The 13,291-nt window shown below is 39.3% G+C and overlaps 1 pseudogene; it reads left to right on the top strand.

Annotated features, from left to right (window-relative positions):
- Positions 1 to 6,660, top strand: part of LOC102469948 (zinc finger Ran-binding domain-containing protein 2-like) — a 28,135-nt pseudogene extending 21,475 nt beyond the window's left edge.
- The last annotated feature ends 6,631 nt before the right edge of the window (positions 6,661 to 13,291 follow it).

Genomic DNA, 13,291 nt, shown 5'->3' with positions numbered 1-13,291 from the left:
GGAGGATCTATTGCTGAGTGAAGTAAGCCAGTCTATGAAAGAAAGATATTGTATGTATCCACTTAATATATACTGACTATCTGCACTCTATGGTAGAGAGTGAAATAGTGGAGGACATAAAAGCAGTCAAAGTACTTAATGAGAACAAGACGGTGTGGAAAGGATGAGATGAAGAGAAGAGGACAGAGAAGGATAGCAAGTGAACAATAGAGAGGCAGGACGTTAGTGGGAAACAGAGATGGCTTATTACCTGTTGATGGTGACATGTATAGTATTCTCAACTGGATTGGTCTGAGAAGTATTTCATGATGGGTAAAGTCTTTTTACAAGCAAAATGAGAAATAGTGATTGGCTGTTTAAAAAATAATTAGAATCATAATAATAATGATTGGGAAAAACATAGAAAAGATATTGAATGATGAAGTGGGGAGATTAATGTCTCTGTATTGACTGACATGCATGGCATTCCCTTTTGAAAAAGCAATGTAATACACTGTAAAATTATATGTAATCCAATGTAATATAAAGAAGATTATGATGATAATAAAAATAAACAATTTTAAAAAAAAGAATCCTTCTGTCCTTTGGGTAGATACCAAGGAGTGGGATTGCTGGATCATATGGTAGTTCCATTTGTAGATTTTTGAGGAATCTCCAAATTGTTCTCCACAGTAGCTGGACCAATTTACATTCCAACCAGCAGTGTAAGAGAGTTCTCCTTTCACCACACCCCTGCCAGCACTTATCATTTTCTTTTAAAATCTTAGTCATTCTGACTGGGATTAGGTGGTATCTCATTGTTGTTTTGATCTGCATTATCTTTACAATGAGGGATGCTGAGCATTTTTTCATATGCCTTTTGGCTATTCATAAAAAATTTTTTTAATTAAACTCAAAATAAAACCATCTTTGGAAAAACTGAATTTAGTTTCTTGTTTCAGTGAATATATCCCTCCTATAAGAACAAGACTTACATTGTGTAAAACAGAGCCACTGAATTGTGTTGAAAACAAGATGCTCTCAACAGTTACAATCCTGACCCTCAACTAAACATTACATCGTTTTTGTTTAAATCACCACAAACCACAGCACTTCCTTATTTTCTTGCATGTTTTACTTGAATAAAATCACTGATGCAAAAAAACAAAAAAGTTCACTCCTTAAAACCTCTGCCCTTTTGGTGCCAACAGGTGGTATGTTCGTTAAGGCGCTGGACTCCTACTTGGCTGATGACGGTTCCAGTCCCGGACCTGGTGGCTTGCTTTCTCACTTTCGCTCACTCGCTCTGTGTGTGTGTGTGTGTGTGTGTGTGTGTGTGTGTCTGGTGAGTGTATGTGCCCTATAACAAATTTCAAAATAATAATAATAATAATAAAGTAAATAAATAATTCTCAAAAAAAAAACCTTCAAGTCTTGGTCTCTGCCTACTTCCTAATGTGCAAAGTAGACATGATACTTGCACCTCATCCATACAGCGGTTAGAAAGATAAAGTGTCTCAAACATGGTGCATCCTTGACCATGGTAATGCTCTCCACAGAAACTCCTCAGGCTCAGCTTACTATATAGTCCATTCAGATGATAGTTACATCCAGGTATTTTGTGGAGGTTTCAGATCTCATTCATTTAAAGTAGAGTGAACTGAGATTTGGGCCAAATAACCACCTTCTCTTAGTTTGGCTTAGTTTAGGAAATTTGCAAAATTATCAACAACATTCTACCACACCCCTATCTTTTAACAGCCTAATTGCCTTACAACTTTCAATGGGACTCTTACATATATACATGAAAAAAAAAAAACATGTAAGTGTACTAAGAATCTCACATGCTTTCAACTGCACCAATAGGGGAAAAACAACATAGAAATGGCATATTTTGTCCCACAAGTTTCTACTTTTGGGCTGGTAAGGCAATTCCTTTTAGGATAATACACATGTTATCTTCTCATCTCTCTGAAAATAAAGCACATCTAATATGTGCTTATGTTTCAGTAGGGTGGATGAAAACCCCAACCTAATTTGGATGTTCTAGTATTTGCTTAAGCTTTTTAAAATAAAATTTTACTGGTGTGTACATTGGCAATTGTTTTAATTTGCCAGAGGGCATGTGCCTTCCCCAGAGAGACAGAGAGACTGAGAATGGGGTAGAGGAAGAAAGCATCTCCCAATGGGATGTTGTAAGGACACAATCTCTTCTCCATTTATCCATACTGTTGAGATTGTGGGCATACACACGCTTGTGCCCAGTGTGTTTTTCAACCCATATGGACTGGGACTCAAATGGAACAATCAGACATGTGTGATCTAATTCCCTTAACCACTAGGCCATGGAGCTAGCCCAGTAATTATTTTTGAAGCAGAGATGTAGTAATTGGCAGATGGCAATGAGCTCAATTTCCTATTTCACATCAGCTAGTATTGAGACTAAATGAGATGGTTGTTTGCCATGAGTTTCATATTTTGTTACACCCATGCTGGTTTTCAGTAATGAGAACTCATAGATTTAAAATTTTTGTAGTTCAGGTTTGAAATCAAATTTGAGTCTAGATGGGAGTTTTCTGTAAGAATAGAAGGCAATGCAGCCTAGAAAGGAAGGAGTCTCTGGTAGAAATGTTTTTGAAGTCAAAAGATGAAAAATATGTTGACAGGAACCAGCAGGTGGTGTAATGATTGTATCACCAGACTCCCACATAGTTGACTGTGGTTTGAGTCCTGGACCTGGTGGCATGAAAAGATGCATGTGTGTGCATGTCCAACATCTCAAGAAGAAAATGGAGGAGAAGGGATTGTGGTGAGGCCATTCTCCAAGGAGATGATTTCTCACTTTCTGTCTCTCTATCTCTCTAGCAAGTGCACATGCCCCAAAACAAAAATCTCTCTACAAAAAAAAAAAAATTGTTGACAGCCTAGAAAATGATTTCCTGTAATAATAGTGTAGCTCCAGGGTCCACAACAAATGTTAAAAATTTCAGAAATGTTAGCAAAAATTCAATTATTGGTAAAGTCCAGGTCAAAATTCTCCCACATGAATGCACATGCACTCATGCATACCAACACCCCCCCACATACACACACACATAAACACACACACATGGCACTGTTGTTTGAATATACTCAAATGTTTATATCTCTTTTTCTGTTGTGTAATGAGAAAAAAGATACCAGCATTGCTTCTAGTATCATATCAAACAGCATGAGGAATGAAAAACTCATGGAAGCAGCCTGTTTTGTTACTTGTACTTACAAAAGCAATTGGATTTTGAAAAACTAAACAACGAAAGAAACAGCTAGGATTTTCTTATGAATTACTTCACAATTATATTGTGGATCTGTTGATTTGTACCTCATATCTTAGTAATAGGTATAAAGAGATTACTCATTCTGTCTATCTATATTATACATTGGGTTGTATTGGGTTGTTGGAAAAGTTATGATGCATTTTTTAAATTTTTATTTGTGTATTTATTTATTCATTGGTAAATAAGTTAAACATACAGAGTACATCAACTTCTTTACTTGGCCAGTAATTTTTATTACATTCTTTCTATACGCACTAGATTTATTTTGTGATTTTTTTTAGAGACTTGTTTTTTTTTTTCATTTTTTAATTTTGTTTTCTTTTATACATTCAATCACATTATTTAGATTACAAAATTAACATTTCAACAGGTGACATTTCTCCCTAGTACAGTTGATAAAACTATAAAATATCTTCAACAGATAATAGCACATTTCTTTGTCCCATCAATGCTTTGCTTCCCTATTATTTTTTTCTAAATGTCTTTCATCAGACCCTCCTCTTTCACACACACTATATCTGGTATTTACATCCATTTACTGTGTTTCTATATCCTTTAGTCAATCAGTTTCAGCCATAGAGTGCGGATACTTAGTACATAGTAAGTGGGGACATATAATGCCTCTCCTTCATAGCCTGGCTTGCTTCACTCAGCAGTAAATCTTCCATATTCATCCACCACAAAAGTCAGTTTTTTTATGGCTGAATAGTATTCCATAAAGTATATGTACCATAGATTTTCTATCCATTTGTTCATGGGCATTTGGGTTGTTTCTATGACTTAGTAATTGTGAATAGTGCCACAATAAACATCAATGTACAAACACTTTTCCGATTAAGTCTTCTTCTGTCTTTTGGGTAGATACCAAGGAGTGGGATTGCTGGATCATATGGTAGCTCTATTTGTAGATTTTTGAGGAATCTCCAAATTGTTCTTCAGAGTGGCTGGACCAATTTACATTCCCACCAGTAGTGTAAGAGAGCTCTCCTTTCACCACACCCCCACCAACACTTACTGTTTTTTCTTTTTTTAATCTTAGTCATTCTGACTGGGGTTAGGTGGTATCTCATTGTGGTTTTGATCTACATCTCCCTTACAATGAGGGATGTTGAGCATTTTTTCATATGCCTTTTAGCTATTCGTATGTCATCTTTAGAGAGTGGTTTTTTTCAACTCATTCTCCCATCTTTTAATAGGATTGTTTGTCTTTTTCTGGAACAGCTGCTTGAGTTCCTTGTGATTTCTGGTTAACAGTCCCTTATCTGACGCAGAGTTTACAAAAATATTTTTCCATTCTGAGGGCTGTCGATTCACACTAATCACTGTGTCTATTTTGGGAATTATCGACTGTGCTTTGGGGGTCTTATTTAAGAAGTCTTTCCTTACCCCAATGTCTCCCAGAGTTTCTTCAGTGTTTTCCAGGAGCAGTTTTATAGTTTGAGGCCTTACATTTAGATCTTTGATCCACCTTGACTTGATTTTTGTTCTTCTAGTTTTTTGCTATAAGATGTATGTACTCACTAGAGAGATTCAGAAAGAAAAAAAGGGAGAAAGTGAGAAATCACCGCCCCCCCCCCCAAGGGAATGGCCACACCACAGTCCCTTCTCCTTCATTCTTCTCTTGGGATTTTGGGCATGCACACACACATGCCAGCATGTTTTTCAAGTCTTCAGGTCCAAGACTTGAACCGTGAAGTCAGCCATGTAGGATCCAACCACCTTAACCTCCACACCAGCTTCTGGTCCCTGGAATTACATTATCTTGACTTCAAGCCATAGCTTTGTTCCTTACTAGCTATGTGACTTTGAATAAGTCACTCAACCTCTTTGAACCTCAATTTTGTCATCTGTAAAATGGAGACAATAATGGCATGTACTTTGCAGATTTATTGTGAGAATTAAATTAGATAGTTTGTAAAGCGCATACCATAATCCCTGGAGCATAGTAAATACTCAGCAAATGTCACTTATTATTGCCTTTACTAGTTATGTGTGCATCAATCATTTAAAAACTCCCTACCATTAGGTCTTTGTGGTATAAGTAGGGACAGAGAGATGAAAGGCAAAGACAGTTCCAGAACTCATGAAAGTGACAATGTAGAGTAATGGTTCTCAAACTTGTACATTAACTCAGGGGCTTTTAAAATTCTGAATGCTGTGCTGTGGTGGTGGCTTCTAAGATATCAACCAAGAATTTCCAAGTTAGTGATGGGAACTGGATTTGCCCCGACAAGAAATGTGGAAATGCAAACTTCGCTGGAAGAACCAGCTGTAATCAGTGTGATATAATAGAGAGAAGACAACTGAGGGTAAGATGATGAAAGCTGGGGGCATTGAAGTAGGAAAGACACTTGCAGAAAAGAGCCGAGGCCTGCTCAGTGCTAATGACTGGCAACGTAAAACTTGTAGTAATGTGAATTGAGCCAGCAGATCAGAGTGTAACATGTGTAATACTCCAAAGTATGCTAAATTAGATGAAAGAGCAGGATGTGGTGGTAGTCTTAATAAAAGAGAAAATGTTGAGTACATAGAGAAGAATCTGATAGTTAATATGATGAGTTTGGACGTAAAAATAAAAAACACAGAGGAAAGGCAGTTGGTACTGCATCTATATAAAATGAACTTGAAGATAAAGAATCTGAGGATGAAGGAAAGGATGACGATAAAGATCTTTCTAAATATAAATTAGATGAGGATGAGGAAGAAGATGATGCTGATCTCTTAAAGTATAATCTTAATGCCAGCAAAGAAGAAGATAATAATAAAAAGAAATCTAAGGGGCCGACAGGTGGCTTGGTGATTAAGGGCACTGGACTACCACATGGCCAACCGTGGTTCAAGTCCCAGACCTGGTGGCTTGATTTCTCAGTGTCCCTCTCGCTCTGTTTTTCTCTGGTCAAATTTAAATATTTAAATAAATAAATGAGTTAAATAAAATTTTTTAAAAAGAGAAAATGATCAACTTTTAAAGGAAAAAAAAAGAAATCTAATAGACAAAGTCACTTAAAGTCTCGATCTTCACATTCACAATCTTTATCATGCTCATCCTCCCCCTCAAGTTCAACGTCTAGGTCCAGGTCCCATTCAAGAAGTTCTTCCAACTAACAGTCAAAATCTTGTTCTAGTTCCAGAGAACATTGGAGATCTCATGAGTTGAAATCAAGCTCCAGATCCTACAGGGGCTCTTACTCCCCATGAAAAATATCTTATTTGAGTTCATCATCTTCCCCTGAGAGGAACAGAAAGAAAAGTCATTCTAGATCTTCTTCATCTGATGATTGCAAAAAAAAAAAATAAAAGAAGATGATCACAGTCATCTGAAGGCCAAGTGACTGTGACTGGTGAAAACACTAAACAACCCTGAGCCCAGGGCCAGCCCATACAGAATACCACTACTTTACCCAGGTGCCACAAGTCATCTTCCAGATCATCTCATTCTGGTTCCTGTTCAAGTTCAAAAAAGAAACAATGTATTAAAGTTTACATCTTTAAAAAAATCCAGTACAGTGCATGAAACATATCTTTTTTAAATAGTTGGTGTCTTACTTGGTTAGCAGTACTAAATATGCTTAGTAGAGGTAAAGTCTTTCATTGCTTTTCAGAACAAAACAGCTGTGTTTATTTGTGAAATTAGAAGTAAATGGCACTTTAAGTCATAATGTTCCAGAATAGGTCAATATGTTTACTGTTTATTATTTATAATTGTTTGCTTCATTTCCAATCATTTCGGCTGTAACAAATACTTTATTTCCTAATTTCAATCTCCCATTTTTCTCATTTCCAAGTTTATTCTGTCTGTTGACTGAGGCAAAATTACCTGGGTGTCCCTAAACTTTGGAGTATGAAAGCAAGACTGGTAAACTAGTTGGAAACAGCCTGTTCCTATTAGTCCGGGAAAAGGAGAAAACCTGTTTATTGTTGTTAACCTATGTCAAAATGTTTCTTACTTTTAAAAGTTAAAATAACTTATAAAACATCCCAAAAAATTCTGAATGCTGCATCTATAGCAACTTACTCAGAATCTCAGAGTGCAACATAGGCAGCAGAATATTTTTTTAAGATCTTTTTTGCCAAAGGCACATGTGCTCTTGCTCACCAAAGAGAGAGAAAGACAGAGAGAGAGAAAGTGAGAAATTATCCCCTGGGTCAGGGGAAGGTTATCATGCTCCAATCCCTTGTTCTCCATTCTCCTCTTGAGATTTTGGGCACACATGCACATGCATCCAGTGTGATTTTCAAGCCACCAGATTCAGGACTTGAACTATGTTCAGCCATGTGGGAGTCCAGCACCTTAACTACCATGCCAAATGCTGGCCCTAGCATCAGGATATTTTCTGGTTGTTTGACTATGTAACAAGAGTTGAGAGGCACTGATCTAGACGGGGGTTTACCATATGTTCTCTGTAATGTGCCAGAAAATAAATAGTTAAGATGTTGTGGGCCATGCATTCTCTGCCACAACTCCTGAAATCTGTGGTCAAAGTTCAAAAGAAGCTGTAGACCAGACATCAATAAATGGACATGGCTGTGTTCCAATACAACTTTATTTACAAAAACAAAAGTCAGGCCATTGCTTCTTGACTCCTGATGTAGAGTATCAAAGAATATGGCAGGGGGACCAGCAGTTAGCTAAATGGCTATGTCGCTGGACTCCCATGTAGTCGACCGCAGTTTGCGTCCTGGACCCGGTGGCTTAAGCTCACGCCGGGCGCGTGTGCGTGCATGCCCAAGATCCCGAGAGGAGAATGGAGGAGAAGAGATTGTGGCGTGGCCATCCCCCCTGGGGGGCGGTGATTTCTCGCTTTCTGTCTCTATGTCTCTCTCTCTCTGTCTGGCGAGTGCACGTGCCCTATGGAAAAAACCTCTTCAAAAAAAAAAAAGAGTATGGCAGGAATAATGATAGGTCAGGAAGAGTATTCAAGAAGTGGTGAAGTTTAAGTTGAGTCTTGAAGAATATGTAAGAACTAGTTAGGAGAATAAATACAAGGCAGGGGGGTAGGTTGACAAAATATCCTCCAAGAAGATAAAATTGACAGCAATAGCTGGTAAGCAAGCATGGAGAGTTGATGGACCTGAAAATAGTATGGCTGAATGTACAGTAGGTATTAGGGGAGAGGCAGTTAATTAATGCAGAGAGATATAAACAAATTCAGGAGCCAGACCATGACAAACTTTATATGTTACAGTAAGGATTCGAAAAGTTATCTTCAAAACCACAAGGAAGAGTGATATTACCTGAGTCACATTTTCACAAAAACACTTCCGCAGATAAGGATGAGGAATGGGGAATGTGGAAACAGATGAACAGCACTTAGGAAACAATGATAGTGATCATGTAAGAAGCAATAAGTGGCTGGGGCCAGCAGGTGGCATGGTGGTTAAGGTGTTGGACTCCCCCGTGGCAGACCACGGTTCTAGTCTCAGACCTTGCTGCTTGAAAGTCACACCAGACACATCTGTATACAAGCCCAAAATCTGAGGAGGAGAATGAAGAACAAGGGCTTGCAATGTGGCCATCCCACCCAGGGAGTGATTTCTCACTTTCCCTCTCACTGTCTCTTGTCTCTCTCTGATGAGTAGATGTGCCCTATGATGAAGACAATTTTAAAGTAATGAGTGATCCAGCTGCTGTGGCAAAGTGGTAATGCAAGTGCTCTGCAGCTCTGGAAGTCATATGGCCCACTGTAGTTCAGATCCCTGAAAGGGCCTGAAAACACACTAGGCATGGGCATGGACACCCAAACTCCTGATGAGAAAGAGGGCTGGGGAAAGGGAATCACAGTACGATGAGTCTCTGTCAAGGATGCTTCTTTCTCTCTTTCTCATGTGTACTTATGCTGTGCCCAAAAAAAGAAAAAAAAAATGGGTTATGAGCTAATGTAGTGATGAGGAGAAATGGAAGAATCCAAAATATACAAAGAAGTAGGATAGACAGGAGGAGGTGGACTGAGTGAATTGAGACGGGGCAATTAGACAGAGGAGTGCATTGACGATGGAGCCCAGGTGTCTTGCTTGTGTAGTTGAGAGCATCTGGTGCTATTCCTTGAGATAAGGAGCACAGAGAGAGGAGAACTGATGCAAAGATTAAAAAAAAATTACTTTGAAAAATATATATATACAGGGAACCAACAGTTAGTGTAATGGCTATGTCGCTGCACTCCCATGTAGTCGACCGTGGTTTGCGTCCCGGACACGGTGGCTTAAAACTAATGCTGGGCGCGATATATATATACACATAAATAAAAGACTATCATATAAGTGGTTTCAGACATGTGCAATTTGCAATGCCAGTAGAGCATCCTTGTGTGTATATACAATCAGCAATCTTGAACATAGGAGTGAGGTTTGAATGGGTAAAAAGCTATTTTATCGTTGGGAAAGTTATTATGCATTTTTTATAGAAAAACAGAAAAATACATCCTGACTTCCTTAATGACCTAATATATGCTATTGATGATTGTTAAAACAGTGGTTTTTGATGAATTCATTTACGCAGTATAGATAAGGTAAGAAAGGATAAGAAAGTCACGATTCTGGGAACACACAGAAAGAGCTCTCATTTACAGAGTACTTGCAATGCGTCAAGAACTGTGCAATGCACTTTATACAGATTATCTCATTTCCAACCATCCCCCCTAGGGTAGATAATATTACTGTCTCAGTTTCAAGCTGAAAGAACCTGGTACCCAGTAGGTTTAAGTAATTTGTTCCAGGACCCAGCATTGTCCCTATATCTCTCTGACTCAGAAGGGGAGGCTGTTAACTACTGCACTTTCCTGCTTTCCATAGGAAACCAAGGCTGAAGAGAATTTCCAGAAGGGGAAATTGGCCAGTGTCAGATGCTTCAGAGAGTAAAGGCAAAAATATGTGTTTTTTAGGTTTTTGGGGGAACCAGGCTATGTTGGTTAATGAGAGAATGAAATGCGAAGAAGTAAGAAAATGCTTTCCAGGATAATTGACTCTATCAAGACATTGTCTGTGAAGAGGAAAAGAAAGATAGTGAAGAAGGCCATAATCAGAAGAGAACATGTTTTGTTTGTTTGCTTTTAACATGGGAGAGGCTTAAGTATGTTGAAATGGTAAATTGGAAGGGACCTGTGAAGAGAGAACTCTTGAAGATAGAAGTAAGAGGTAGAATGGCTGCTGACTCAAGATCTAGGAAGTCAGGATCATGGGCTAGATCCATAGAGGACAAAGTTTACCATTTCCATTGATATGACCAAGAAACAGGAAAGGATGCAGGCAGATTCAAAAAAGGATTGCAGAAATAGAGGTAATTCCTTCTTAATGGTCTCATTTTCTCTGCACTAGGAAGGCTACACCTTCAGAGCTACACTCTGCCCTTCTTCATCCTGCTCTGACCTGGTGGGGCTTCAGAGGGTAGGAGAGTTTGGCCAGTGGGAGATGCCAGCAAACGAGAAGATGAGACAAATGGGGCCTGGGTGTTCATTTCCCCAGTTCCCTCCTTACTAGGTTGCTTCAGGATGACTATTTCTCTCTACCAAAGTCTGCAGCTCCTGTCAGGCAGCCATCACTACACAGTTGACCTCTGCGAGTTCTAATGACCACTTGCCCCTGAAAACCTAGAAATTTAACTCTCCTCACTGTTGCTGGCCCCAGAGTCTGCGTGATAGCATATTAGTTTCCTGAAACTGTCCCACCTTTGTAAATAGTCCCTTCATTAAACTCATTCTAATTATCCAGTTCAGATGTGACATCTGATTCCTGCCAGGATCCAGACTGATAGAGGGGGCAATGTCATTTAGTAAGAGTGAGGGAGGTGATATGAGGAAGTAGTTTAAGGAAAATGGAGAAGATTCAAAATAACTATACAGGGACGGAAAGAGGGAGCTGACAAGGGACACAGAATCACTTGACAGTGTTGAATCCAGAAGTTGCCATTATGTAGAATCAGAGGAAGTAGTTGGTTGGCTTGATCCGTGGTCAAAATTTAGCCAGGGGCCAAATGAATTCAGAGTATTGGTAAAAGAATAGTTGAAAATCAGACTTAGGAACATGACAAGAGAAAGAAATCATAAATCTAGCTGGTTGCTGACAGACTGGGGAAAATTAACAATAGAATGGCTACATTTCTCCCTTACAAGTACATAATCAAATAGTCATTTGAAAATGTGTTATTTAAAGAGTTCAAACCTCTTCACATCTTTATTTTATTTTATTTTTTTGAGAGGTTTTCACTACAGGGTGCGTGCGCTCGCCAGACAGACAGAGAGAGACATAGAGACAGAAAGCGAGAAATCACCCCCCGGGGGGATGGTCACGCCGCAATCCCTTCTCCTCCATTCTCCTCTCGGGATCTTGAGCACACACGCACACGCGCCCGGCGTGAGTTTTAAGCCACCAGGTCCGGGACGTGAACCGCGGTCAACTACGTAGGAGTCCAGCGACATAGCCATTACGCTAACTGCTGGTTCCCTCTTCACATCTTTATGACTCTGGCAAGGCCCAGGCTAGAATGATGCAAGCAAAGAGCCTAAGGTACAACATTTAAGGAGGCTATCCTTCACACGCGACAACCCTGCCCTTCCACTATCCAGAGAGCGAGGACCTCCTTTTATTTTGTGCCCTTAGTAGCTCTTTTTCTCACTCTAGCTCAGGCCCTGCACACAGGTCCTGATCCCAGAGACAACTATTAACATTTAGGTCTGTTTCCTTCAGTTTATTCTCTTAATCATTTACCTACTTCGTTAGGTTGAGACCTTACTGCTTATACAATTTTGTATCCAGCCTCATTTACTTGACATTATAATGAAATTGAGACTTCCTTAAAGCTGCTTTTATTATGTCTGCATTCACTGGTAATACATACTCAGTGCAGCAAAGCAGACAGTACAGATAAGCAAGAAGAATCATCTGTAATCTTACTATCCAGAGACAATGACTATTGTTGCCTTGCTGCAAACTGAGATTGATTTATGATACAAAGAAATATTTCTAAAGTAGAAATATACTGCCAGCTTGTGGAAGGCTGTGTAAAGAATATTTGCAGTTAACCAAGTACAGTGAAATGGAGAGAGGGTTTTGGGGAAAGAAGAAAGGCCCCAGGGCCACAACCTTGAGTGGAAATCAAGCAGACCCTGCCTAAGGACTCTACATTTTAATACTCATCTCCTCTGCCATCAAAGATGGTATTGTCCTATCCAAAGTAATAAAGCTCGAGGCCAGCTGGCAGCATAGTGGTTAAGGCATTGGATTCCCACATAGCTGACCATGGTTTGAGTTCCAGACCCAGAGGCTTGAAACTCATTCTGGGTGCAAACTCCCAAGAAGAGAATGGAGGAGAAAGGATTGCAGCATGGCCATCCTCCTGGGGAATGATTTCTCACTTTCTATCTCTGGCAAACATACACACCCTACAGTAAAAATCCCTCATAAAACAAAAAAAACTAAGAATGCTCACCTGTGGGGATAGTATATCAAAAAAAAAACCCTCTTTGTTTGAATGTCTTGTATAATTAATTGTTTGACAGGCTTCTTAATATTCTGTAAGCTTGTTGGTTTCTTGTTTTTTTTTGTGTGTGTTTCTTTCTTGGTGAAACTATCATCCTGTAGTGCTCTCATGTGAGAGACGTATGTCACACTCCCAGGTGACAGGTAGGATGTCTCGGCATAGTTACCCTAATTGTGATTTGACCATCCTTAATGATAATGTGATCACCACTTACAGAAGTAATTTAGAAACCAGTTTTCCTTAGAAAACTTTGATAAATTTTCATGCTCCCTCCATTACCCAGAGAAAGTAGGAAACACCTCCCCATTATCTTCCCCTAGGCTAGCTTTCTAGCAGTTTTTCTTCTCCCAAGATTTTTCAGGGTCATCATCACTCCTACCATTACCACCCCCACCTTCTCTTCCACTACCACCTCTCTTTCTTTCCACCTGTAATTGTAACCGCGTGGTTATTACTCCCCCTGCCCCAAATATGTTCCTGCTTCCCAGCTTCCCTGTATTATTCTGTTTAGATTGTCTCTAAG

Source organism: Tupaia chinensis, unplaced genomic scaffold (assembly GCF_000334495.1).
Source record: "Tupaia chinensis unplaced genomic scaffold, TupChi_1.0 Scaffold000706_1, whole genome shotgun sequence".
Lineage (NCBI taxonomy): Eukaryota > Metazoa > Chordata > Mammalia > Scandentia > Tupaiidae > Tupaia > Tupaia belangeri.
This window is presented reverse-complemented; position numbering and strand designations above follow the sequence as displayed.